This window comes from Lissotriton helveticus, chromosome 2_1 (genome assembly GCF_964261635.1).
Source record: "Lissotriton helveticus chromosome 2_1, aLisHel1.1, whole genome shotgun sequence".
Lineage (NCBI taxonomy): Eukaryota > Metazoa > Chordata > Amphibia > Caudata > Salamandridae > Lissotriton > Lissotriton helveticus.
Window position 1 is genome coordinate 1003448273 of NC_136059.1, and position 26692 is coordinate 1003474964.

Below are 26692 nucleotides of genomic sequence, written 5' to 3' on the forward strand. Positions count from 1 at the left end.
CTGTTCATCCATCAATGTGTACATTCATTCACCTTTGGACCACACAAACATCTCCATCCATCCATCCATACATCCATCCATCCTTTCACTGACCCATCTAATCTCACTCCTCCATCTGTTCATTATTCTTATGTTCCATCCATCCTTCAAGCTATCAATCCTTTCACTTTTCCATTCAAAATTTCACTATTCCATGTGTACATCCTTTAACACGTATATCCATTCATTTTTACCCAGTTCGTCCTACATTTCAAATGTTTTCCTTTTTTCCCTTAACATTGTCTTCCTTCCTGCCACCATCCCTTCCTACTACCAATCTTTCTTTTTTCTTTCACCCCTACTTTTTCTTTTTTACCTTTCTCTCTCATGCCTGTTTGTCTCTTTCTCTCTCTATGATGAAGACACATTTTAAATATTTCTCTGCCAGCTCGGTATTCCCTAACTTTTTACTTATGGCATTTTATCAGCAGACCCACAGAAAGAGGGGGCCATAAACAACAACTCAACATTCACCAAATAAGAGCTTCCCTGGTAAGTGCGAAGACTTGTTAATTTGATGCTATATGATGGAGAAAAGCTAGCCACACATTTGGGTAATCTCTCCAGCTCCTCCTATACATGTTCTTTATGTGTCCTCTTGGCAGCAGTTGCGTCATATTATGAGCTCATGTCTATAGAAGACGATGGGCCATGTTATCAAGAACGGCGTTAAAATTGTCGCCGCTTTAGTGGCAGGAAACTGCCACTAAAGCGGCGATAATGGGCTTGATAAAATGCCCTTGTAAATTCCCATAGAAGCCCATGTTCTGGTGTAAACCTGGGCTTCTATGGGAATTCACATGGGCATATTATCAAGCCCATTATCGCCGCTTTAGTGGCAGTTTCCTGCTGCTAAAGCTGCGATAATTTTAACGCCGTTCTTGATAATATGGCCCGATGAGTTAGTGTGATGTGGATGACACAATAACCAGTTTATTTATAAATGAGCATCTGCATGCTTGTTGCACATCTCGGAAAGCAAGAAGAGTTTTTGTTTTCTTAAAACCTTTGGTGGTATTTGACAAACGTCTGTGAACCTTTTAAGAGAAAGGTCCATCTACATCTGGTTCTTCAAGGCAAGATTTACATAGATCTGTCAAGCGGGGACCAATTTTAACTCCCATAGAGTTTTGGAGAAATTAGCATTTAAAAATGTTTCCCTCTGGGTGTGAAGAGGTTAAACTTAAGAGCTATTTTGACTTTTACTTAGTGGGTCATCTCTGGATTTGTGGATTCCATTTAAACAAGTATTAGCAAAGTCAATAGGTCTCGGCAATCCGAGATCTATTGGCATTGTGAATGACTTTTAGCTATTTGTTATAGAGCGGAGTGGATGTGTGTGGTGGAATCATATGCGTTGGATTGCATTGTTTTTTGTGGAAATTTGTGGCATTGAATTGTGTGGTGTTGAGTGGATTTATGCGTAGTGGAATTATGTTACATGGTGTGAAGCAGAAATATGTGGATAGCAATTATGTGGTATGGAGTGTACTGGGATTATGTGGCATGGGAGTGTATGTCATGCAGTATAATTATATGGATTGCTATTTTGTGGAGTGATATGGTGTAGTTTAATTATGTGGTGTGCTGTTAATTTTTGTGACATGATATGGAATTTTATTGTGTCTTGGATGTATGTGGTGTGTTGTTCAATTGTGCTGGTGAGTTGAATTATGTGGTTTGTTGTTGAAATATGTGGTGTGAATTGTAAACGTGCGGAGTTGAATTGTTTGGCGCTGAATTGTGTGGCGTGTAACTGTGTGGATTTTCGTGAAGTGAAAGAAATCAACATCTGCTGTGAGGTCCGTCCTTGAGAGATAGCAGCGCATCATGCCTTTAAAATTGAACCACTGTACAGGTCAGTGCACTGCCCACTAGTAAATGTTGTGACATGGCAGCAGAATAATACATATGCTGATTCATGGAGATAGTGAACTGTTCAAATGCACGTCTGGAATATTAATTACAATATTTGATTAAATACATGTAACAGTTTAAATAACATAATTTCATTTCTGTTGTACAGAAGATTATTACTAAACATCAGTAACGCTGAAGACATCCAAAGATAGTCGTAAATCACCACTTTGCTTAATGTGGTCCCAGGATCGTAGTTTAAACACAGTCTCGCTCTAAATGTCCCTGCATGTGTAACAAATTAAACAAGACGGGGTCCCAGGTAAGGAGGTGTGGGGGGCAATCTCACGGTGGGTGGCTCGAGGAGAATGGCAGGCACGGTAGTTGGGAAGACCGATAGAAGGCAAGGTGAAGTAAAGGACGTAGGGAAAAAAATGCAACGTAACTCGCACTCACGAAATGCGCTCTCCTAAAAATAATAGTTCAGAAATAATAAAAAAATGGCTGTGCATATTGTTAAAAAGAAGTTAGGCCGATCGCTCGGGAAGGGCTATTCTTCGGAAAAGGCATGACGTACGCATGCCTTAACAAATGGGGGAGAAGATAAATGGAGTGACAATGGTGCAAGTCAGGGAAGGCTGTGGGCGGGTTGAAGCCTACAACAATAGTAACACAAGGTCTCTGTTCGTGGCAGCGCTTGCGCGCCGTCTAGAGCCGAGACCTAAAAATGAAGAAACACCATCATCCATTGCAGATTCAAACAAGCATTTGCAATACAATAGGTCTCGCTTTTACGCGAGTTTGAGCTATTGACATTATCAATGACAATACCTTTTACTTTTCGTTTCATTTTTAAAACATAAATAAAAGGCATTGTTATTTACATGCCAATATTATAAACTCGCGTAAATGCGAGACCTATTGCATTAGAAATGCTTGAATGGGAGAAAAACATTTTCCCGATTTTTTTGTTGTCAATCTCTCATTTTCCCCTTTTAAAACATTTCCATGTATGGGTTACTGATCCAACAGGATTAGCGCACCTAAAAACCGTTTCACGTAAAAGGAAGGCCTAGGGCTTGAAAAGTGCTACCTCCGTGACATTGAGCCATGTGGCCGCCGTGCGAGTCAAATACACGTTTCAGGTTTGTTTACTCTTCAATTCCCTCAATCCTGGGTCGAATCAAATATTAGTTAATTAAAAGAAACAAATGAGATAGATACAGATGCTACTCAAACACGAATTTAACAAAGCCAGAGTATTCCTAAACTCATACAAAAAGGAATTTCACTGACGCCACAACACACAAACGTGCGATTGTTAAACTCCCTGGCAAATGCCACACAAGGGTTATTGCTATTACTTGAAATAGTTCACACAAGCTTTTTAAGGCTTCTTTACTGATCTCTGGATGGCCTGTCTCCTTCAGCTGCAGGGTTTTTTACTACGGGCCCCCATAAATCCATAAATACAAGTCTTGTAAAGCGGAAGACAGAAGTAACGTGCTGCGTCCCCCCAGACTGTGGCCTTATTACTCCAGCATAGCGCCTCCCCCGCTGCCTGCCCCATTCATGCAGGCCTTCACTTTGGGCACAATGGCCCCAAAACATATTGCGAGCCGCAGCCGAAGTGAACAGTAGGATGTGTCTTTTTTTAGGCGCATAGGTCGGTCTGGTGATAGCGCTTTCATCTTGGTACTGTAAGCCTGAATTAAATCCGGCTACCTAAAGAGGGCAGATATGGCCCGCTCTGCGCTCCATGAGGGTCATAACCTGAAGACACCAGACCAGGTGGGTTCATGTATTTTAAGAGCATCACTTGTTCCGCGAGGTTACTGTAGAGAGTCGTGGAGACGTGGAGCAAGAAACTAACGAATCCCTCTTTAATGGGAAAGACACAATGTGACACAATTTTGACACATTGTGCTTTCAGTTTAATGAAAAAAAAAGTGCCTACACCAAGTAATGAAGGAGACCATGTAACGCCGCAAGTAAAAGATCCAGGGGCATATTATCAAGGGGGTTTATCTCCGCTTTTTTGGCTTTAAAAGCCAAGAAAGCGGAGATAAAATTATCTCCCTATTACCTAGCTGTTGCTAACACCAGTTAGCGACAGCTAGTAGGAGATAGCGACCATCTTTGGCCCCACTTTGCATGTCAATGATATGCAAAGTGGGCGTGCCAAGATGTTAGCGACTGGAAACAGTCACTAACACCGCTATCTCCTATTACCAACTTTTGGAGATATTCGCGCTAAGCGCGAATATCTCCAAAAGCTAACACCTGCCCTGAGCAGTTCTTAGCCATGTTAACCAATGGGAGGTGGATAACATGGCTAAGAGCATTTGCTCGATAATGCATGAATAGCGCTGACTTTTCAGCGATATTCATGCATTGCGGCCGTTTTTTATCGCATTTGCGATAAACCTTGCTAATAGCAAGGTTTATCTGCGATAAAAATCGCCGATGTGCGGCGATAATTTTTGTCTCTAAACAAGTTCGAGACAAAAATTATCTCTATTGGTTGGTAATATGCCCCCCAGTCCTCCCAAAAGGAGACAGGGCGGTAACAAGGAGGGACTAAGAAGCCTCATTCACAATAGAAAGCCAGTGTTTAGCATGAACTATGATGCAAGCCAATGGGAAGAAGGGGCGGTGCTTAAAGCACCCTTCTGAAATCTGCTCGATTACAAGAATCCTCGAAGAGCGAGCAGCGCATGCGCACTGCAAGGCATGTCTGCGAGACCTAACAACTGTCTGCGAATTCGTAAATCTCCTGCGCTCTGATTGGCTGTCCATCGCAGAATAATTTCTGTCGCAGCTGCTGTTACTCAACATGGTCCACTGGCACTATGTTATGAAAAAAAAAACACAGAAAGCTTACTCCTATTCCCAGGCCCACATAGAGGGCTCAAAGGTACTCCCAGGCACTAAAATTGATGTTAAACACAGTTTTCATCATGGCACAGGATTCCCAAATCCTAGACCTTTCATGGATCCCTCGAATCTATCTGTGGTCTCAGGATTTAAAAATCGGGCAAAGGATTTCCAAATCCTGAATAAAAATGAAAAAAAAAAATATGTATTACACTACAGTTCTGCTTAGCCAACCCTGCTGCAAATGCAGTGATTGGCTGTTAATGGCAGATAATGTGCATGGCTAGGTCACAGCTCAAGGGCGTGTGCAGCGGGATTTGGGGCCAGGCCTAGCCAATGGCCAGTCTCAACGTCAAATACCTGTTGCGCATGGCAGAGAGTTTTACACTGTGTGGGTTGATCACATACTGCAGGTTGTGCGCCAGGCCTGACACCTGTCCACTGGCAAAAGTCGCAGTTTCATATTAGAAACTTGAATGATAAAGGACATTTACTTATGTGACAATAAAAATGGAAAAAAAAAAACCTATTTATTACACTACAGTTCTGCTTAGCCAATCCTGCTGCAAATAGCAGCACATGGCTGTGTTATGCAGTGGTTGGCTGTTAATGGCAGATAATGTGCATGGCTAGGTCACAGCTCAAGGGCATGTGCAGTGGGATTGGTGGCCAGGCTAGCCAATGGCCAGTCTCAATGTCAAATACTTGCTGCGCATGGCAGAGAGTTGTACACTGTGTAGGTTGATCACATACTGCAGGTTGTCCGCCAGGCCTGACACCTGTCCACTGGCAAAAGTCGCAGTTTCATATTAGAAACTTGAATGATAAAGGAAATTTACTTATGTGACATTTTGTCATACATCCTTACATTTATTAAGATTTTATTAAACATTAATGTTTGATTTAAATGAATAAGTGGATATTGTCATTCATGTGTGTATATCTTTTAAGGCTAGTTTTCAGGAGGCAGCCAATGAGCTAGTGATGAACAATGGGACCAGTGGTAGTGTAGAAGGAAAACCTCAGCCGATAGGCAGGCAAAGTATGAAAACAATAGCATAATCACTACAGAGGCGATGGGAGCATCCACCAACAGGCCACATGTACCAATCAGTAGGGTCACTCATTCACAATCAAGGGACCTATCCATAGAGCTATAGAGCCACTCATTCACTATTCAAGAGACTCTGGGCTGAGGCTGACAGACCACCAGGATATGGAAACGACATGCCAAGATAAAGTAGGCAATGAGGCTCCGACTAGAAATGCCTTCTGCAATGTCCAAGAATCAGACCTCTCCAATTCTGGGCCTAAAGCCATCCTCTTCTCTAATTAAGAGGACCCCACAATAATGGGGCCTCCAGCTACATCCACTGTTCCCTTCTTCCTTCCGCTCTATTGCTTGAAGGCCTAAAGAGAGCACAGTTGCCCAGTCATTTCCAGCTTCATGGCTTTCTTGAAGACAACCATAGTCACATACTAAAAAAGGAGAACCATGAAGATAAACATTGTAATGTTGGAGAAGAAAGCTTATACTAGCCACTATAAGCCCTGAGCTACTCCATTGTCCAGTGTACAAACAACCTGCTTTTCAAAATGTCTCCACAGACACATACAGTCTTTTGACTGAACAAGAACAGAGTCACAAAAGGTGCCTGAGACCTTTCTCATTTATCCTACATTGGAATGCTCTAAACCTATTCACCTCCTAGGAAAGGCACAATTAGCTCATTATCAATTGTTTATAGGTATATGCTTAGATGATGCTGAGCATGAACTACTTGTGAAATAATTCCCCTTGAAACAGAGGGAACCCCACTTGTCATTCACACAATTCAAATTGAAAAAGAGGCTGCGAGCTTGGAAATTGATGCAATTCACCAGAGTACTCCAGTAGCACCGTTATTAAGCCTCCAGGTATTTCCTGACAACATCTTGCATCTTCAAACTGCCTTGTTCTACGTTTTTTATTTCCTCCTTATGATGCATATGTGTATCGACCTGCCAGTACACTGCACCTGCAGGGGATGGCAGCAGGAGATGGTACCTGCTCTGAACCATAAGTCACTGTCAAAGACTGCAATGATTGACTCATACAGGGGCCTGTGCAAGAGGACGATATTAGAATGAGGCCTTTAGAAGTAGAAACAAAGATGAAATGAGTATTAGAGGACTTTCTGTGGACAGATGAGCCTGCCAATGTAGCTCAAGATTAACACCATCACCCCCTCAAATGAACCTAGTACCCACACAGCAGCTCTAGAAAGACGATCATGACTGTCACGAAGATTGTGATGAGAAAGATGATTATGTTTTTATAACAGCCGTGACATGATTTAAAAATGGTGCCAACTTTCTCTTAAAGCTGTTGGAATCTGTACACTGACAGTGCCAAATTTGAATTTATGATAATTTTCATTTATTGCGTTCCAACATAAATAATAACCGATCACATCAGCGTCTTCTCTAACTCACAAATATTCCCTTTTAGCTAATTTAATTCCTACTATAACATTACGTTTCCGCAATGTATTCAGTAATGTACATGCAACTGCAATGAGAGATTAGCATTACTGTGTTCACTTTGACAAAACTACCATGTCTTTCACCGTGTAGATCCTATTGGCCCGAATCTTTGTTTTACCCTGTTTACTTTAATTTCCTGGACATATGTGCTCTCCTGATGTCTGTATTCACTCTCTTCTTTCAGGCTGCTTGAGTTGTTTTGTGGGGTATCAGGTGTACCATCGTTACCCTCAAAGATTAAATAAACAAAATAAACCATACATTAATTCCGTGGTCTATTAGGCAACTGATGTCTATTCTCATTATGTGCACATAAAGAGAATAGACATCAGTTGCCTAATAGACCACGGAATTAATTTATGGTTTATTTTGTTTGAAAAAACATTGGTTTCATCCACTTTTTGTTTATTTAATCTTTGAGTCGAAAGCTTGACTCTTGTCTTTCTAAGATAACAATAGTTTGTTTATATATCCAAAAAATGCTCGTGTATATATAAATGGTGTATTTGTGTTGTAGAAATGTATTGTATGTTTGTATATATGAAGCAAAACTGTAAATGAAACAAAACGTGAAGTGTCCTTTTCATACATGAGATGATGACAATTTGAAAATAATAAATCAAAAGGGTACGAGTGAAATATACCCAATTAACCTAGGAGTATCACTTGGTTTTTTCCTCAAAATAGAGGATTTAAAGATATGTGTAAATGGTGAATTGCTTTTTTATATAACTGAATTTTATTGTGCCATCAAGTGAATTATTAACCAACAATCTGTTGTCAGTATTGCAAAAATGTATCTCACTTTTTAAAAAAAAGATGAGTTTGTTCAAATTATTTCTTTTTAAAAAATACACAGAAGTGGGAGGTCTTCAAGAATCTACCCTAAAACCATAGGTTTCACTGGCTGTGCCTCCAGCTATATATTCACGCTGTTGAGTGTTAGGTGGAAGAAAGGCATTCAGCCAGTAAAAATATTTCCATTTCCACCAATGTACAAAGGAGCCTTGTCCAGGGGCCTGATCTAGCTGGTGGTGTTACCCCCATGAAAGACTACAATAGAAACTTTAGCAGATTTTCACATAAATATTATTTCTGTAGTGTACCCAGAAACGCCTTTAGCAGGCTAGAGAAACTAGGCCTATGGTGCACAGATTGTGGATATCTTTCCAGTGTCCACTTTCGGTTGCAGAAATTAGACCAGCTAACATTGGTATTTGCTGATTTTAGGTTGGATGCTTTCCCTCCAGAGTAATCTACTCCTTTGGCAAATATAGACAATTTGCGGAGAAGTTCTCCCAAACAAGGGAACAGAAGCCAAAATGTGAAGGATTTTCCTTTGGCATTTTGGCACAGGAGAATTCTTTGGCACAATAACTAGCAGTTAATTCCTGTCCAAACGCTAAAGGAAGCTATAAGTGGCAAATTAAAACATTTGTGCATAAAGCCACACACATAATATTCCGAAAAAACAACAACCCACCTTCTCCAGCCATTTGCTGTGTAAGACCAAACATTGCTTTTAACTTTCATACAGATTCCTCAGCATTAGCCATTACTAATAGGATGGTTCCCGAAGAATTTAAATAGGGAATATTAAACTAGAGGTATCAGCTTCATAATTAGTTCTCAGATTAGATTAGTTACAGCACAATTTCCTCATGTATTTCTAGTGGTTCAATCCTTATTTATGAAATGTAATAATCAACAGTTTGTGAAGGAATAAGTAATTAATAAGGGCCTTATTACGATGACAGTCGAATGAGCGTCCGACCGCCATCGTAACAGGCAGGTGTCCGACCGACTACATGCTGGTGGTTACACCTGCCCAATTACAATGTAACCACCATGCAGGCAGTCAGAAAACTGCTCTTTTGCATTGCCGCTTGTGCTGCAGCTCTAGCAAAGGTCCACAGCACAAGCCACAATGCAAAAGGGCAGTTTTCAAACATCCATGCACCGTGAGCCAGGCACCATATGGTTGCAGGCACATGGATGTTTGGGGGACACCACATGTGCCGCCCTGGCCCCATAGCGGAGGACCACAGGGGACAGGGACCTGATAGGGGACCCCAAAGTCCCTTTTCGGCTGCCTGTTCATGGCAGTAGGACCACCATGAACATGAAAAGGGATATCCTAATCCCTACGGCGGTGCCTGCGCATTCTAGTGATTAGGAATCTGACCACTGTCCCGACGGGCTCTTTGAGCCTGTCGGAGGCGGCGGTCTTTGCCCCAGCCTAACTCGCTCTGACCGACAGAGTCGTAATCTGGCGGTTGGACTAATGGCATAGATATTGGTGGGAGTGCCACCGACGGCTTGTCGGTGTGGTCCGACCAACATCGGAATTAGCCCCTAAGTAATCATACAATTACCTCAGCTGTCAGTTTGATGGGCTCAAGCAGTCTCTATGGCTCAATATCGCTCCTCTTGCATAAAAAGGCTCCTAAATTAATCTAAGAAATTACCTACTTCTTACAACCCCTCCAGATCATTGCGTTCCACTTATCAGCAACTCTTTGAAGTCCCAAGGATGATGAGAGCTAGGAGTGGAACTCAGTCCTTCACCTTCCTTGTCCCTAAGCTCTGGAATGCGCTTCCACAGCACATAAGACAGATCGAATCAGAATCAATATTCAGGAAACTGTTAAAAAACACTTTGTTCTAAGCTGAATGGCCAGCATTGACATTTTTCCATAGCTGTTGTAGAACTGGAAGGTCCTTCTGGGTAGCCATGCACTTTGTAAGTTGCCATGAATAAAATAGAATTATTTCTAAAATGCAAATTGCGAGGTCCCACAAGGCTCATCAGGAAGCCATACACTCTGCAATCTTTATGTGTCTCCCATAGCTGATCTCATTTAATACTATGATTGCCAGTTTTGTTCATACATGGATGACACTCAAATCGTCCTATGACTGAAAGGCTAACCTAAACATTTCTGGGACCAGTTTAAAAGCTGCATGAGCTCAGTAGTAAACTGGATAAATTCCATCTTTTCAAGGCTTTACACAGATAAGACTGAGGTCATGATCCTTGGCAATAAACTCCATCTAACTAATATTCCGAACGTGTGGGTGTATACCTGATGCCCTCTTGTAATGCATTCAATTTACAGGTATTTTTTTTTAAATGCACTTTGACGCTCATATCAATAAATCTATTACTACTTGCTTCTCTTCGTTGAAGGTCATATTTAGAAATGGGGGTATCTAGTTGGCAGTGCTATGCACCCTGTCCAAGTACTGACCCTTCCTTCTAGTCATAATAAGGGAGTTACACACCTAGATAACCCCTGCTCACCATGTCGGTAGGTTAGCACGAGCAGACCGGCTTATCTCAGAGGCTATGTGTAAAGTATTGTACATATCACACACAGTAACACAGTGAAAACACCACAAATGGACACCACACCAGTTTCGAGAAATGACATATCTTTATCGAAACCAAATAAGATGTAAATAACAAAAATCTAACATACACAACTCAAAATATGACTTGAAAAGGTTTCAAACAATTCAGTTCATAGAAATCTATGGATGCGTGATATTTACACAAAGTACCTTACCTGCGTCAAAATCTGCAAGGCAAACCAGCCGCAGAGGAGGAGAGCGCTGAAAAACACATTGATGCATCAATTCCTGAGTCCTTGGGGAGGCGATGCACCAGTGATGCGTCAAATCCGGACTGTAGGGGGAAGTGATGCATTGATTTCCCAGGCTATTCTGGTATGAAGGTGTTACGTTGGAAAAATGTGCCATACAGATGCGATGTGTGAGAAAATTCAGGCGCTACAGTTGCTGCGTCGATAACCATAGTCGCAGACCAGTGATGTGTTGACTCTTTTTTAGCCGCACAGTGGGGCCTGAACTGGAGTCGGTGTGCAGTAGTTTCTCAGGGCAGGTGCTGCATCTGTTTCTTCATATTTTCAAACACCCATTTGAGTCAGCCAGGGACCTTGGGAATCGTATATTATAGACAACAGTAATATTTACTTTTTTAAGGAAATTTTTCACAAAATGTTTTGCACACACAAATACATAAAGTGGGACACAAGCCTGTGTCCTACTAAACCAGTGCAATACACAACACAAAAAGGGGGGCTCAGGCAAAGGTCTTAGTTTGTCACAGAAGTATCGCAATTTTTTATTTGAAAAATGTAAAGGTGTACGCTGTGATTTGTTTCAAACATACACACACACAGTAACACAAAGACAACACCATAAAAAGACATCACACAGGTTTAGAAAAATAGAGATTATTTTTCTGAGAAAATAAAGACCAACACAACAGAAATCCAATGAGTAGAACAGGAGTTATGACTTTTTAAAAAATAGACCAAAAATTGTGCTTAAAATGCAATAGTGCTAAAAGGGTACGTGAGGTCGGGCTAGACTAGAGAAAATCAGGCTGACCGCAATGGAGGACAGGTCAGCAAGTTTATGTTAAGCAAGAGAAGCAATAGAAGGAAAAATAGGCATCAAGGATGCCCTCCACTCACACCCAGAAACAATCAGCAACTCCAAAACCGGTCCCAGGATGCTTGTTTTCCTGTCCAGGGAGGATCTGGCCTGGCAGTTAGGGCTGAAGTGTTCCCATGGGAGCAGGGTCAAGACTGATATGCATATGAGTGGGTCCAAACTGGGGTGGCATGGTGACGAAAAGAATGATGGATTTAACCCAGATCTGTGACTAAGGGTGAATGTTTGACAACGTTCAGGATTATGTCCATCATCTTTTTGTGTTGCTATCTTTTACTTACACAGCACCCTGCATTAGGGCTACCTAGGTCCTACCTTAGGGGTGACATATATGTAATAAAAAGGGAGTTTCAAGCAGGGTAAGTGGTTTTAAATGCCAAGTTGACGTGGCAGTAAACTGCACAAACAGGCCTTGCAATGGCAGGCCTGCAACAGGTTTGAAAGGCTAATTGTGTAGGTGGCACAGCCAGTACTACAGGCTCACTAGTAGCATTTATATTACAGGCCCTGTGAATATCATATACCACTTTACAAGTGACTTATAAGTAAACTAAAAATGTCAATAAGGTATACACCAAAGTCACTGTGTTTAGGAGAGAGGAACATGCAATTTACCACTGAGCAACTCCGACCAACATCATAATTAGGGCCCCAATATTTCCAATAAAAGAGAGAAAGGTTTCTAGTTTGAGGAAAGTCTCACCATACCCCTCAAACTTCCCCACATTGGGAAACAATGGACTTTGGGGAGGGTCAAATGTACTATCCCAAGTCCAACTTTTCTTTTGATATTCAAATTAGATTGATTTTGAACACATAAACCAAGTCCAACTTTTATCACACTGGAGAAAGTGTTAGGCGTTGGGGGATGACGGGGTCAGATTTACTATTCTAAATCTGAACCTAACCATATTAGGGAAGATGTTGGACTTTTAGAGTTCATCATTACTATTAAGACTCCAAACTTAAGCACATGGGGAGATGTTACACTTTGGAGGATTAAGATATAATATTGCCACTACAAACTTAACCACACTGGGGAAAGTGTTGGACTTTGGCAAGAGAAGATTTACTGTTGCAACTCCAAACTTAACCACATAGCACATTGGGAAAATGTTGGAATTTTGAAGTTATAGATTTAATATTCCCAGTCCAAACTTAACCACACCGGGGACACTTTGCACTTTGGGGAGCGAGGGATTGTTCCAACTCCAAACGTAGCTCCATTGAGAAAAGTGAGTACATTTGGGGCACCTCTCCATACTTTGCTACAATGGAAAAAGTATTGGACTTTTTGTGTGGGAGGATCAGATTTACCATTTCAGCTCCCAAGTTAACCACAAATGGAAAGTGCTGGACTTTGGAATAGGGTTCGATTTTCCTATTCCAACTCTAAATGTAACCACATTGGAGAATTGATGGACTTTGGCAGGGACAGATTCACTATTCCCTCTCTAAACATACCCACAATGTGGAAAGTGTTGCATTGTGGGGAGAAGATGACAGATTTACCATTCCAACCCTAAACTTAACCACATTGGGGAAAGTATTGGATTTTGTGGAGTTTAGATTTACTATCCCTACTCCAAAGTTAACCATAATGGGGAGAGTGTTGTAATTTTAATTTTCAGTGGGGGGACAGATATACTAATGTCCAAATCTACATTGGGGAAGTGTTGGACATTGGGGGGGAGTGGGTCTGTTTACCTAATCCAATTACAAACTTAATCACATTGAGGAAAGTGTTGAATTTTAGGGGAGCAGCAGATTTACTATACCCACTCCAAACATACCCACGTTGGGAGACGTGATGTACTTTTAGGTTACAAAATAAACTACTTCCACAAAGCTTAAGTCGATATTACGCTAAAATAAATACAAAACAGAAAACCATTTCAAATGTTCCCCAAAAATAAACCACATGATATAAATGAGGTATATTGAGATTGCTACCAAACTTTTTGAAAACAAATATTTGCTATAACTTTAAAATGGATAAACTACTACTAATACTAATACTACTACTACTACTACTACTACTACTACTAATAATAATAATTGATTCAATATAAAAAAAATAAAATTTATAACGTTTTTACGTTTTAAAATTAGATTACATAAATTTTAACTCCCACTGAGAAAAACCAAATAAATTACAAAAGCATAAATATTTAAAAATAATAAAAACTATTTTAAATGTAAAATGTTCGGAAAATAAAAAACAGGAAAACATACATGGTTACTCATTTTCAAAAAGATAATATTTTAAAAGCAGAGATACCATTTCACACAAAGGGGTCTATTACGATGGCTGTCGGAAAACCACCCCGACCGCCATGGTAGCGGAAATCAACCGTCCACCGGTCCAGCGGCAAAACCGGCGGTCATATTAGGATCAACCGGCCACAAATCCCGACTGCGTCGGAACAACATCACGAAAGACCGCCGGTAGCGGGCAGAGCTGGTGATAATCTGTCCGCAGTGGTCGCATCCGAGGCGGAAACACACTAAACCGCCGCCAGGCCAGCGGAGTCACCACACGGAAAATTAGGATTCCACCGATGTGACAGCAGTACGTTCCTTTGTTCCCGAATGCCACAATCACAAACAGTGATGAATGGGAGAGCCGGTGGAAGGGCTGTTGCATAACCACTGCCGCGGACGCTCCGTGACAAATATGGCAGGCGACAATAAAAACACACCACAAGGCCACCAAGTGCCCACACCAAATTAGCTCTGCAACCAAAAACACCTGACACACCCCAATGACACCCCCCCATGGCAACTTGAAAAATACAAATCCCAGGATAACACACATGACAGTCATACCCCATTTTGACACTCCCACATAGCTGAGTATAAAACTAGCCCCTTCCCTGACCAGAATCTTTTGCACTACTCCAGCCCTGAAGGAACCAACCCCTGCAGCACATTGAATAGGCAAAACACCACACATCTCACCAGCACCACAACATACACACACACACACACACACACACACCCACACAACTGCACCTCAAAACATTTGCACTTCACACACCATGGCACAAAAGAAAATGCCCAAATTCACAGAGAGTGAGTTGTCAGTCATGGTAAATTAGATAATCAGAGTAGAACCACAATTGTTTGGTCACCTGGTCCAACAGGCACCATTATCCACCAGAGCACAGATGTGGGAAAGCATAGTCAACAAGGTCAATGCAGTAAGTACCACCCCGCGCTTCAAGCAGGAAATCATGGAGCTGTGGCATGACCTGAAGAGGGTGGTAAAACAGAAGAAGAACAAGAACCGTCAGCTGGCTCAGATGACTGGCGGTGGCACTCCCATTACACCAAAAACATTCACTACATGGGAGGAGAGAGTCTCACAGGAACAGCCGGGGGAGTGCAGGCTCGTAAGGACAAACAAATGTATACCATTACACTGCCATGTACTGTCTAGCACAACACAAAGCTACACCACCTAGGCCCAAGTACATCCATATGCACCACAATACCCAATACAGGTCTCACAGATGTAAAATCCACTCCATCCAAATCACCCCAAAGGTAGCCTGCAACATTCACAGAGTTACATGTGTACAGGCAGCCAGCACTACAACTTCCACCAGGCCCCCTGTCCCACCCCTGAGCAGGATGGAGCTCACCCCCCACCCAGAAGCATGTGGCAGTCATTGGATTACAACGAACAAACTCACTGGTAGGTAGCCATCTTCCCAGGGAGGGCAGTTTGGGGGTGTGAGGCCTGCACTACAACTCCCACCAGCCCCCTCGTCCCACCCCTGAGCAGGATGAGCACTCAAACACACAGCCAGAGAGATGTGTCAGAAAGACCACCCCAATGTGACACCAGACAGTGCACCCCACCATTCCCCTCAAAAAGCATGGAGCCATATGACAACACCAGCCCTCCAATCCCACCAAATTTGACCCAGAGACAATAACAAATTACAGTGTGCAGACAGCTAAGCATATGTAATTGTCACAGAAACAAGAGTGTGACTGACCTAATTCCATTTTGGAGAAACTCAGGGCACAAACAAGCACAGCATTGAAAGTTCCATGGGGGCTGAGCTTGAAGGACCATATGAAAAAAAAGCAAGCATGGACTGTAGAACAAATACATCAAAGCACAGCACATGGCAAAGGTATGCATGGGATGACAATGGCTAGTTCATGCACAGATGTAACGCCTGCCATGCAGAGTAATCAGCAAAGACGCTTCACATGAAGTCGCAGTGCTGCCAGTTGTCAGATGACATGTCCTCGTAATCACAAAATCTGCATGTAGGCCTTGCTACCCATTGACATGTCACACCATGGAAAAATAATGTATGTACCCCCATGTCATGTCATGAAGCACATTACTGTGCAGACATACAATGTGAGAACTAGTAAACTATTTGTTGCATAACCTGGAAATAAGATAAATTGAAAACCAAGCTTGGGGGTGCACATCAATGACCATTTCCACTCTGTCCCACAGATGACCAAGAACTGACTGCAGAGGATGACAACAATAACCTGCACAGCCAGTCTCCACCCCCGGAACATGGACTCTCTGATGATGACTCCCTGCATTTCGAGGATGCGGAGCAAGAAGCAGGCCCATCTGGCATGCCATGGTGCTACAGGTCCCAGGACTTCACTGTCCCCCTGCCACCACATCAGCAACAACAATGACGCAGACTCCTGCAGTTACGACCTGTATGGCTCCACCTCCACCACCACCACCTCCAGTGCTACCTGCCACACTCTCCCTGCCCCAGAGGATGACCACCCCACCAACTGAGGAGACCAGGGAGAGTAGGTGGGTATGTACAGTGGTGAGGCAACAGGTCTGACAGCAGGGCAGGTGGGAAGGCAAGGGGGAGTCAAAGACAACCGGACACTGGGACCGAAGCTCTGGACAACATCACCAGAGTCCTTGGGGCCTATGAACGGGCCCAGGGACAAATAGGCCAGGCTCAGGAGGATTCCCTTGAGCTGCGCCTGCTGCTGCGGCCCATCGATACCTGCATGGGCCAAATCGTGAACCTCCTCAGATCCCACTGGCCCTGCAGCAGAGACCCCTCCTACAAAAAGACCAAAGGGCCTGTTAGAACTGGGATTTCTGGTTGGCTAAGTCAGAAACCACCACTCTAGTCAGGGCAAGGGAGTCACACGCCAAGATAACCCCTGCTCACTCCCTTGTTAGCTTGGCACGAGCAGTCAGGCTTATCTCGGAGGCAATTTGTAAAGCATTTGCGCACCCACACAGCAACAACATCCCAGGCACACTACAAAAGGAACTCCACACAAGGTTATATAAAAATAACTTTTGTATTCTCCAAAACACATCAGATAGTAATCACACAATAAACATTGTGCCAACTGGCATGGGCAATATGCACAAGGGATTATTTACACAGGACAGGGCCACGTGGGCTACTGTCAGGATCAGCACTTAGTAGAAATAGCACATAGTAGAAATAGCACAAAATAACAATTGTAGAATACAACCAGTAATCACTGGTAAAAGGTAGGTACACACTACGCAATACTAATCACCATAGGCATAGATTACGCAGGGACACATAAACTCACTAGTATAAACTATACTAGGCAAAACAACCTCCTAAGCATGAAAACACATTTAGTGGTATCACAGGCATAAAGGCATTGCACATTATGCATAAATCACATTAGGCCTAACCAGTAGAAGTACAGTAGGCAATCACCTTATGCCACATTTAGAGCGCATAAATCACATTTAGGGCCTTGCGTCCTATCCACATACCAGCCCCCCTGGCCAACTGGCCATCACAAGAAGGGGCTCAAATGCCCTGTGTCCAGAATGTCAGGGCGCACTGACAACGCAGCGCCAGTCTGGGGTGCGCCATCTGCGCAAACCTAAACGTTGCAGCTGCCCACTACTTGCTGGGCAGCTGAGAACAAGAACAGGGCCTAAACGCTGCAGCTGGCACTAAGTGCTGTGCAGCTGTGGAAGGCCTGGCACCACTGTGCCACTTCTGTCCCTCTCAGGGACTCTGACTCCAATGGCGCCTAAATGGTGCAGCTGCCCACTACTTGCTGGGCAGCTGTGAAGTAAACTGTGGCATGGGCTCTCAGTAGCCCTGGAAACAAGCTGCACCACAGGCTGGAGCCCTCTAGGCACTGACCATCACCAGCAATGCGGTGGAGCCCTCTAGGCTCTTAAAATACACATGCCCCCTAGAACTGGGGCCATCATGGGAGCCCTCGGGCTCAGGGAATACTGGGCAGCATTGGGAGCCATCTGGCTCTGAAAATCATGCCCCCCTGGAGCACACGGCTCCTTAAACAAACATGCCCCATTACTCAAAAAGACCTTGCCCCCATCAGCTGAGGAATCTCACAGGGAAGGGAACATGGGCCCCTCTGGCCCTTTAAACACTCAGGGCCACGGTGCAGCTGCCCTCTAGCTATCGGGGCAGCTGCCATACCAACTAAGGCCTTGGCAACACGAGGGGGGTCTGGGAATGCCCACTGGCTCCTCTGGCTCAACAATGTGCCCCCCTTGTTGGAGCGACCCCCCTATCAGGCGGGGGCTGCTCAAGAAAAAGGAATCTGGTGTGGTATCTCACCAGGCACCATGAGTTGCACAGGGAGCTTCCTCCACCCCCGGGGCCTCCTACCATCTACCAAGGCTGCCTCTCCGTTGGCCCCACTCACCAGGCCGGACTTTGGGCTGGCTCTGCTGCTCTCTGCGGGGCTCTCTCTCCACGCGAGAGCCCTGCCTTTACCAATGCTTCACCCAGTCCCCCATCGCTGCACCGGAACTTGGGAGGTAGAGCCCCCAAGGCTCCGGGCGCCTCTTCTTCCGGGCAGGCGCGGGACTTCGACCAATCCCAGCGCGGCGGAGGGCGGGACTTCCCTTCCAAACCGGAAGTCCTGCCTGCCGTCGGGCAGTAGTGCCTGGCTTCCTGTTTTCGCCGCGGGCCGCGGCAGTGAATCCCGGGGACCAAAATGAGGGGTAGGCACCCTCGAAATAAGGAACAAAAAGTAGAAGTGGGGTGGGCACCCGCTAAGGCTCCCATAAATGGGGTGGGCACCCGTATAAATTTATAATGAAGAATCGGCCACAATGCAGGGTGGGCATGTGCAATACCTAGACAAAATAGGGGAATCCCTACGCTGGGATTCCCTCGGTGGTGATCGCAGCCCAGCGCTGCCAGGGGGGGGACAGAAGTGCTCCCATCAGCTGGGCAAGAGTGACAAGCAAAAGAAAGCGCTCCTCAGGATCTGGGGGCATAGAAACCACCAAGGCCCCAAGGGATGCCCCTAAAGTAAAAAGGGGCCCAAAGAAGTCCTCCTGCATCCAGGGGCAGGGCCAAGGGAGGCAAGCCTTCCCCTGGACCCCAGCAGCAGCACGCCCTGGGCAGATTCCAGTCAAAGAACAAGAACATTTTACATGAGGTCACAGCCTCTTTTTATACTCACATTTCCTTTGTTGTCAAAGGTGCAGGCAAGGGGCAAACCAGACGCAACTGGTTCTTGAGCACTTTGTTTTGCACAACCCCTCAACCTATTCACAGGGTGGGTCAGTGACATCAGACACACCACAGGGGGTGGAGCCAGCATTGTGGAGGGAAAGCCCAGCCCTATTCAGGTCCCAGGTGCACTCCTCCCTGCCATCAACATGCAGATCTCTTCATTCACCACCGGGGCAGATCCATCCTGACTCCTGGAGCCAAGCACACCAGCCAGCTCCAGCCAATCACAAGCCAGACAGTCAATTCACATTCACTGCACAGACATGCCAACTTCTAGAAGTAATGATTCAGAAAGGGGTGGTGATGGACAGAGCTTCTGAGTTAAACAGAACACTCATACCCAGTCAAAAGATCAGGGCTTGATCCATCACCGTTTTTTAGCTCACTGCACCATCCCAGTTCAGAACCTGGCTATATGCAAATTAGTCTGACCCTGGCCCAGTGCATCATGGGAACAGGGCAGACCAAACTACCAAGCCAATTCTTTACTGGAAAGGAAACAAGCTTCCGGGGACCGGTTTCTGGCAACTTCTAGAAGTGGCACTTCCACACTAGACTCATAAATCTGCGGACATCATCGCGCAGCATTTAATCTCACAAGTTCGCACATACCAAACTCGACCCTGCACTCCCCACACATCAGGTACTACCATGGTCACCCATATTCCCCATGTATTCCTATGGGAGGGCAGTCCACTCTCACCACACATACACAGAGAGCGCATGCACTTTACACTGTACCACAGTGAAAAAGTGCGCTGAGGCCTAAAATCACCACCACCAGGTTACAGAAACAGGCTAGGCAAATGCAAAAAAGTTTCGGGGTGAACCTGCCAAAAGGGCCAAGTCCAACAGGGCCAAACAAAGAATTCCCAGGGAGGATCCCATGGCAAAACACCTGCCAAACGCCAGTCAAGGAGCCAGCCAAGATGGCACCTCTTTTTACCTTGCCATTGACTTTGTTCCCCACATTGCCATGTTAATGGCATCCGTCTGTTGGACTGGGCCACCACATCATTGTGGTGACTATTCGATTGTCTCATATTCATATTCCAACTCATTGCTTCACTAATCACCTTTTTGTAAATATTCACTCCCCTGTAAAATGTACCCATTGTAAATAAACACTCCTTACACACCTATGTCATTGTGTCTGCTTCGTGTTTATCACAGGATGTGCAATGTTCACCATGACCACAATGTACCACGAGCACGGATTGCTTGTAGGCAAGGAGAGGCTGAAGGGACCTAGGAAAACACAACAGAAAAACATTCATTAATCAGGTGGTGGCATCACCCAACACTAGTCATCAAGGTACTCCAATCTGCACACATTACAATGAGCAACAGTACCAATATAGAGATCCTGTAGCTGTGCATAACTACCCGGTCCCAGAAACATTGGCACCCAGCACTGAGTCAACAACAGGCTGCAGTCACAATGCTCACACAGACCTTTTCATCAACGACATCAGCAGACAAGGGCCCCGTTGTACATTGTCACTTACCTTCAAGTGAGGCAGTGCTTGGTGAGCTTTTGACGCAGGTTGACACCTTCCTCCTCTCCACTTTCCCCGTCACTGGACATGGGTTGGTTAGCAGGCGGGGGCCTTGGCTGCTCATCAGCGTCCAGGAGCAGGAGGATCTCCTTGAGCAAGGCCAGGTTGTGGAGCATGCAGCATGCAACTACAATCTGACACACCTTTTAGGGTGAGAACATCAGTGCACTCCGGTCTTGTCTAGGCAGCGAAATCGTGACTTCAGGAGACCAAAAGTACGCTCCACCATACAACGTGTCCTCCCATGGGCATCATTTTAGCGGACATCACTTGGGGTCCTGGGATTCCTCAGTGGGCTTAGCAACCAAGGACGGCTGGGATATGCAGAGTCACCTAGGTGTGAGTTACACTGACAAACTTTGTAATATAACTGTGACAGAGGACAGCATGTCACACACACAGCACGCAACTTGATTCTGCGTACTCACCCACAATCCATGCATGCTCTGGAAGCAGATTAGCCATCAGCTGTGGCACAATGCTGTTACGCATGATGTATGATTCATAGGCTGAGCCAGGAAATTTGGCACAGACGTGGGAGATGATCATATCCGCCTGGCACACCACTTGATGGAATGGAATTGTTTCCTGATCCTGTAGATGTGCTCATGTACCTGTGGTGGAACTAGGCCAACATGTATGCAGTCAATGGCACCAACAACATTGGGGATGTGCCCAATGGCATAAAAATCTGCCTTCACAGCCGCCAATTCATCCCACCTGGGGAAAGGATATCTCTGTCCTTGTAGGTCATCATAGCGGTCAGGACATTACGTAGCACCATGCTGAACATAGGTTGCAGCATCCCACCTAGCTGGACAGAGTGTACTGGAATGATCCAGTAGCAAAAAAATGCAGGGCCCCCATCAGCTTAGGCGTTGGTGTGAAAGCAGTTGGATATGTTATGCGAGGCCGCAGATGGGGCTTCAACAGAGTACATAGGTCTTGCAGGGTGGGTCGATCCAGACGGAATTTCCATATGACCTCCTCATCCTCATGTCTACCAGCACTGTGAAAGTACGATGCACATTTTTTGCCTCCTAGGTGCGATGAAAGGGGACACATGTCAATGCAATCCACCATGAGATGTGTCCAACATCTCATGTTTTGAGTGACACAACGCCAGCAATGACTGTCATCACAGTTCAGCTTACAACACAACTTACATGTAGGGACACCTTAAGCTACACTAGTTGTGCACTTGTCCACTTTTTACACAGCGAGTATCTCAAAAACAATACCTAATTACATGAATGCCCAAAGGGATCTGGCTACATCTTGCATGAGCAGCCCTGAGAGTGGTTCATACAGCATATGTGTGAAACTGCAACACTACTGTCTTCCACCTTCTTGCGTAAGTCGAACAGGGCACACACCAACAACACAATGAGCACAGTCTGTGCGTTAACAACAAGTATGTGCATGAGCCAAGCAAAGTAGACAGTGACATATGCACAATGTGTAGTCAGACATTCATCACTGTGAGTTGCTCTGCCCTGTCACACGTTGACAGGTGTACCCATTGGGTAGTCTATCACAACACTGTTCTGTGCACTTTCCTAGCAATATCACAAGTGACATGTGAGGGAGTACATGCCCATGTTTAAAATCATATACACAAACATGGCATGTGTAGTCAGCAGTGTGGTAAATGTTACATTGGCATTGTGTGCACAACCATGTCCCATTAATCATGTGGCCACTGTGTACTGTTGAGAACTGTCCATTGACCATTGACACAGCATGATGTGTCCATAAGTGCCGGCAAAGTGCTCTGCCACCCAAATCATGGTCATTCTTAGCAATGTATAGCACCCATATCGTGCTAGCAACCGACTGGCCCCAGCGGTTTGTCGCAGCCAATGCCAAAGCCACACTCTAGTAGTGATAAATATATGCTCATTGTCAAATGTTGGTTGGCCTGCTCTGCCATCCAAATCACGGGCATCCTTAGCAATGTATAGCACCTATATGGTGGTAGCGTTCGCCTGGCCCCACGCAAATCATGGACATTCCTAGCAATGTATGGCAGCCATATTGCGGTAGCGACTGCCTGGCTCCTGCGGTGTGTCACCGCCAATGCACAAGCCCTTACAGCCTATGGGAACCGCAATCATGGTAGCCTAATGCAATTTTGAAAATCGTGGTAGGCATGCTCCACCACCGCGGAGCTGGTCATTGAATGCAATTGAAAGATGCACAATCGCAGTAGTGGCTGCCAGGCCCCTGCGGTGTGTCACTGCCAATGCCCAAGCCCTTACAGCCAACGGGAACTGCAATTGCAGTCGCCTAATGCAATTTTGAAAATCACATTAAGAGTGCTCCGCCACCGTGGAGCCGGCCATTGGATGCATTTAAAAAAAACTGACCTGGAACACCAATTGCAGTAGCTTATATCCACTAATACTACCCCAGGGGGTATATATGTGTGGGAGAGAGCCTCACATTTCCACTGCTTCTAGAGCCTACTGCCTGACACGCCTCACCACCAACTGCTGCTGCTCCTATCTCCAGAGCCTGCTGCTTGACACCCCTCACCACCAACTGCTGCTACTCCTGTCTCCAGACCGATTCATAACAGGGGGTGGTGATGGACAGAGTATCTGAATTAAGCAGAACACTCCTACCCAGTCAAAAGATCAGGGCTTGATCCATCACCGTTTTTTAGCTCACTGCACCATCCCAGTTCAGAACTTGGCTATATGCAAATTAGTCTGGCCCAGTGCATCATGGGAACAGGGCAGACCAAACTACCAAGCCAATTCTTTACTGGAAAGGAAACAAGCTTCCCATGATGCACTGGGCCAGGGACAGACTAATTTGCATGTAGCCAGGTTCTGAACTGGGATGGTGCAGTGAGCTAAAAAACGGTGATGGATCAAGCCCTGATCTCTTGACTGGGTAGGAGTGTTCTGATTAACTCAGATACTCTGTCCATCACCACCCCCTTTTTGAAAATATTTTGGCTCCTGTCTCCAGAGCCTGCTGCCTGACACCCCTCACCACCAACTGCTGCTGCTCCTGTCTCCGAAGCCTGCTGCCTGATACCCCTCACCACCAACTGCTGCTGCTCCTGTCTCCAGGGCATGCTGCCTGACACCCCTCACCACCAACTCCTGCTGGTCCTGTCTCATGGACCTAGTGATGTCAAGGACTGAGAAGATCAGGGCCCGTCCCTTCACCAATGAGGAGCTGGACGTCCTGGTAGACGAGGTGCCCACACAGTATGGGAGGCTGTATGGTGCTCCAGATGCCATGGTAAGTGTTTCAGAGAGGAAGTGAGAGTGCAGGGAGGGCACACATGAAGTTGATCTGCTGCTGTATGAGCCCGAGAGTGTGGGGTTGTGTCATACACTGCCTAGTGTGATTCCAGGGAAAATGGGTATACACTGGATGCACATCAAAATGGGAGGGACATGCATCGTTTCTTTAGCCATACAGTGACACAGCAGGTTGGTTAAGCGGGAGTCAGGACAGAAATGGCCTGTGTGAATGAATGTGTGGGTCCATGATGTTCTTCACTGGCTCATCTGTGACATCGCTGAGGGTTTACGTCCAGAGGGTACTGATAGAAGTGTGTCTGACTTTGAATTGCCACCATGTATGGGTCAGCACTATGCACAGGACTTAAATGCCAGAGAGTGACACTCTTTTTGGTAATTCACCCATGACCCAGCAGATTCTAGCACATTTGTACTGAGTCCCTTCCATTTTATTCGATATGTGTACTGACTCGCATGTGAAGGCACTGTTTAAGCTCTCATGTTGTCCATGCATGTGACATTTCTGATGCCCCACTTTGGACCTCACTGAGAGCCCACCTGGCCTGCACAGTCACTGCCCAATCTGACAAGGACACATCACTGAATATACAGAGTGGAACATATGGGTTGTCTGCTATACTATACATCAAAGAGCTATCTTAGCCCTGTAGAGTGCAACCAACAGAACTTGTGAGAAGGGTGTGAGATTGTACGATCATGTCCCTACATGTGACCTCCATGACACAGTGAGCCATTCACATGGCAAGGACATTGAGGGCTGCGCAGTGTCTGCCCTGAAACATATTTGCAAATGTATTGTATGTCTTGTTCAACCAAAAACTGGGTAGCAGATGTGTGCCCCCTACACATAGCTTTCAGTGCTGGCATCCTGCATGTTATAAGATGGGCAGGTACTGTGTCCACCCTCATACCTGCAATGCATTATTGTATGATTCGCCCATGCTTTTATGTACTATGTGAGATGCTGCATTGCCTCTGCTAGACATATCTGTGAAGTAGTATCATGCTCCTGTAGTGAGAGGTAGTGGTACATAACCCTGTGTCACTGATTTTTTCCCCACTTGTCTCCCATGCCTGCAGCTCAAAGTCCACTAGCATAAGACCATGTGGAGGGTCATTGCACACAAGGTGCAGGTTCTAGGTGTCTCTAACTGACGGCGCACACCTTATCATAAGAGGTGGGATGATATCTGCCGGCTGAGCAAAAATGTGGCAGAGATGATGCTGGGGCTGCTCCCTTGGACTAGAAGGCTGGTGCGCCGGAGCAGGACACCACTTATGGCCTGCATCTTAGCTGTGACACAGCCTAAGCTGGTTGCGCATTTGAAGAAGCATAAGCAGCAAGCTGGGGGTGAGTATACTTGGACGGGTGACTTTGGTTGTGAGTGACTACCTGTGTTCCAAGCCTGGGCCAGTGTTGTGATGGTGCTAGTGAGATGCAATGGCTTGTAAGTGGCCTCTGTGTTGGGTGCAGCTGTCATGCATTTTCCCTACCTGTACTTTATCATGTCATTGAAGTTATGGCCCTTGACATTGCATTTTGAGTTGTGGCCTTCTGGCATCGTCTGCATTGGTTTATTTTGGAACATCCCATGGAAGGGAACAGCAGTGTGCTTCATTTGAGTGTGCTTACTTCAATGTGTGTAGATGTGTGTAGTGCTTGAACTCAGAATTTGGAGGACTACACATCTGAGAACAATGTGCAACTGTAGGTGTGCCCCAAAGTACAACATGGTGGATGGCAAGAGTTCATGGCCATTGTAGACTGAATTTGTGTGTATCTGTGTTGTCTCCTTCTGCTATATGAAATTAACAACCTAGGCAATTCACTATTTGCTTGTCAATAAGGATACTAGAGAGGAAACAATAATAAAATAATGACATGTGAAGTTATTGATTTTTATTCTTGTAGAACATTTCTTTATATATTAAAACAAGGTTTACACATAGAATCACATTATTTAAAATGGTGTTTAGCTTATCACAGAGAAAGCTACAACATCAACAGTTCAAAACATACATTAAAACAATTACATTTAATTAGAAAAAAATAGATAAAAGACAAAGATACAATTTTCAATAAAAAACACACAAATGGCACAAAATTAATATCAGTGGCACAATAATATTGACAAGCAAATAGTAAATTGCCTAGGTTGTTATTTTCATATGTTATGTCCCTGACCTAGGAATTTCCTGTAATCGGTCAAGCAGGGGGTCCTTGTTATTTCCACTTATTTTTGTCTCCTTCTGCTGCCTCCTGATGTGACTGTGGCAACATGTTGGGAGGTACATATGTCCCCCCCTCAGGGACCTAGGTATGCTCAGAGGGATCTGTATGTCTGGTTACACGGAGCCACAGGCAGGCTATTTGCCTGTGTGGTCATCACATGACTCACTTATGCCAAGTTTGCATGATAACACACAAAATTGTAATTTGGAATTGAGGAAGCACAGTGTTACTGCACAGGGTGACCAGCAAAATTTAGTGCTTTGCTGGCACAGGATGTTTGTGTTAATGCCACTGAACTGACCCTACGACTGTCTCTTGCAG

The 26692-nt window shown here is 45.0% G+C and overlaps 1 long non-coding RNA gene across 1 annotated transcript in view; it reads right to left on the minus strand.

Annotated features, from left to right (window-relative positions):
• LOC144819572 (uncharacterized) overlaps positions 1–26692 on the minus strand; it is a 94843-nt gene that overhangs the window by 36878 nt on the left and 31273 nt on the right. Inside the window, exon 3 of the long non-coding RNA XR_013607446.1 lies at positions 20435–20543. This is a non-coding gene — a long non-coding RNA (uncharacterized LOC144819572). The remainder of the gene's footprint in view (positions 1–20434; positions 20544–26692) is intronic.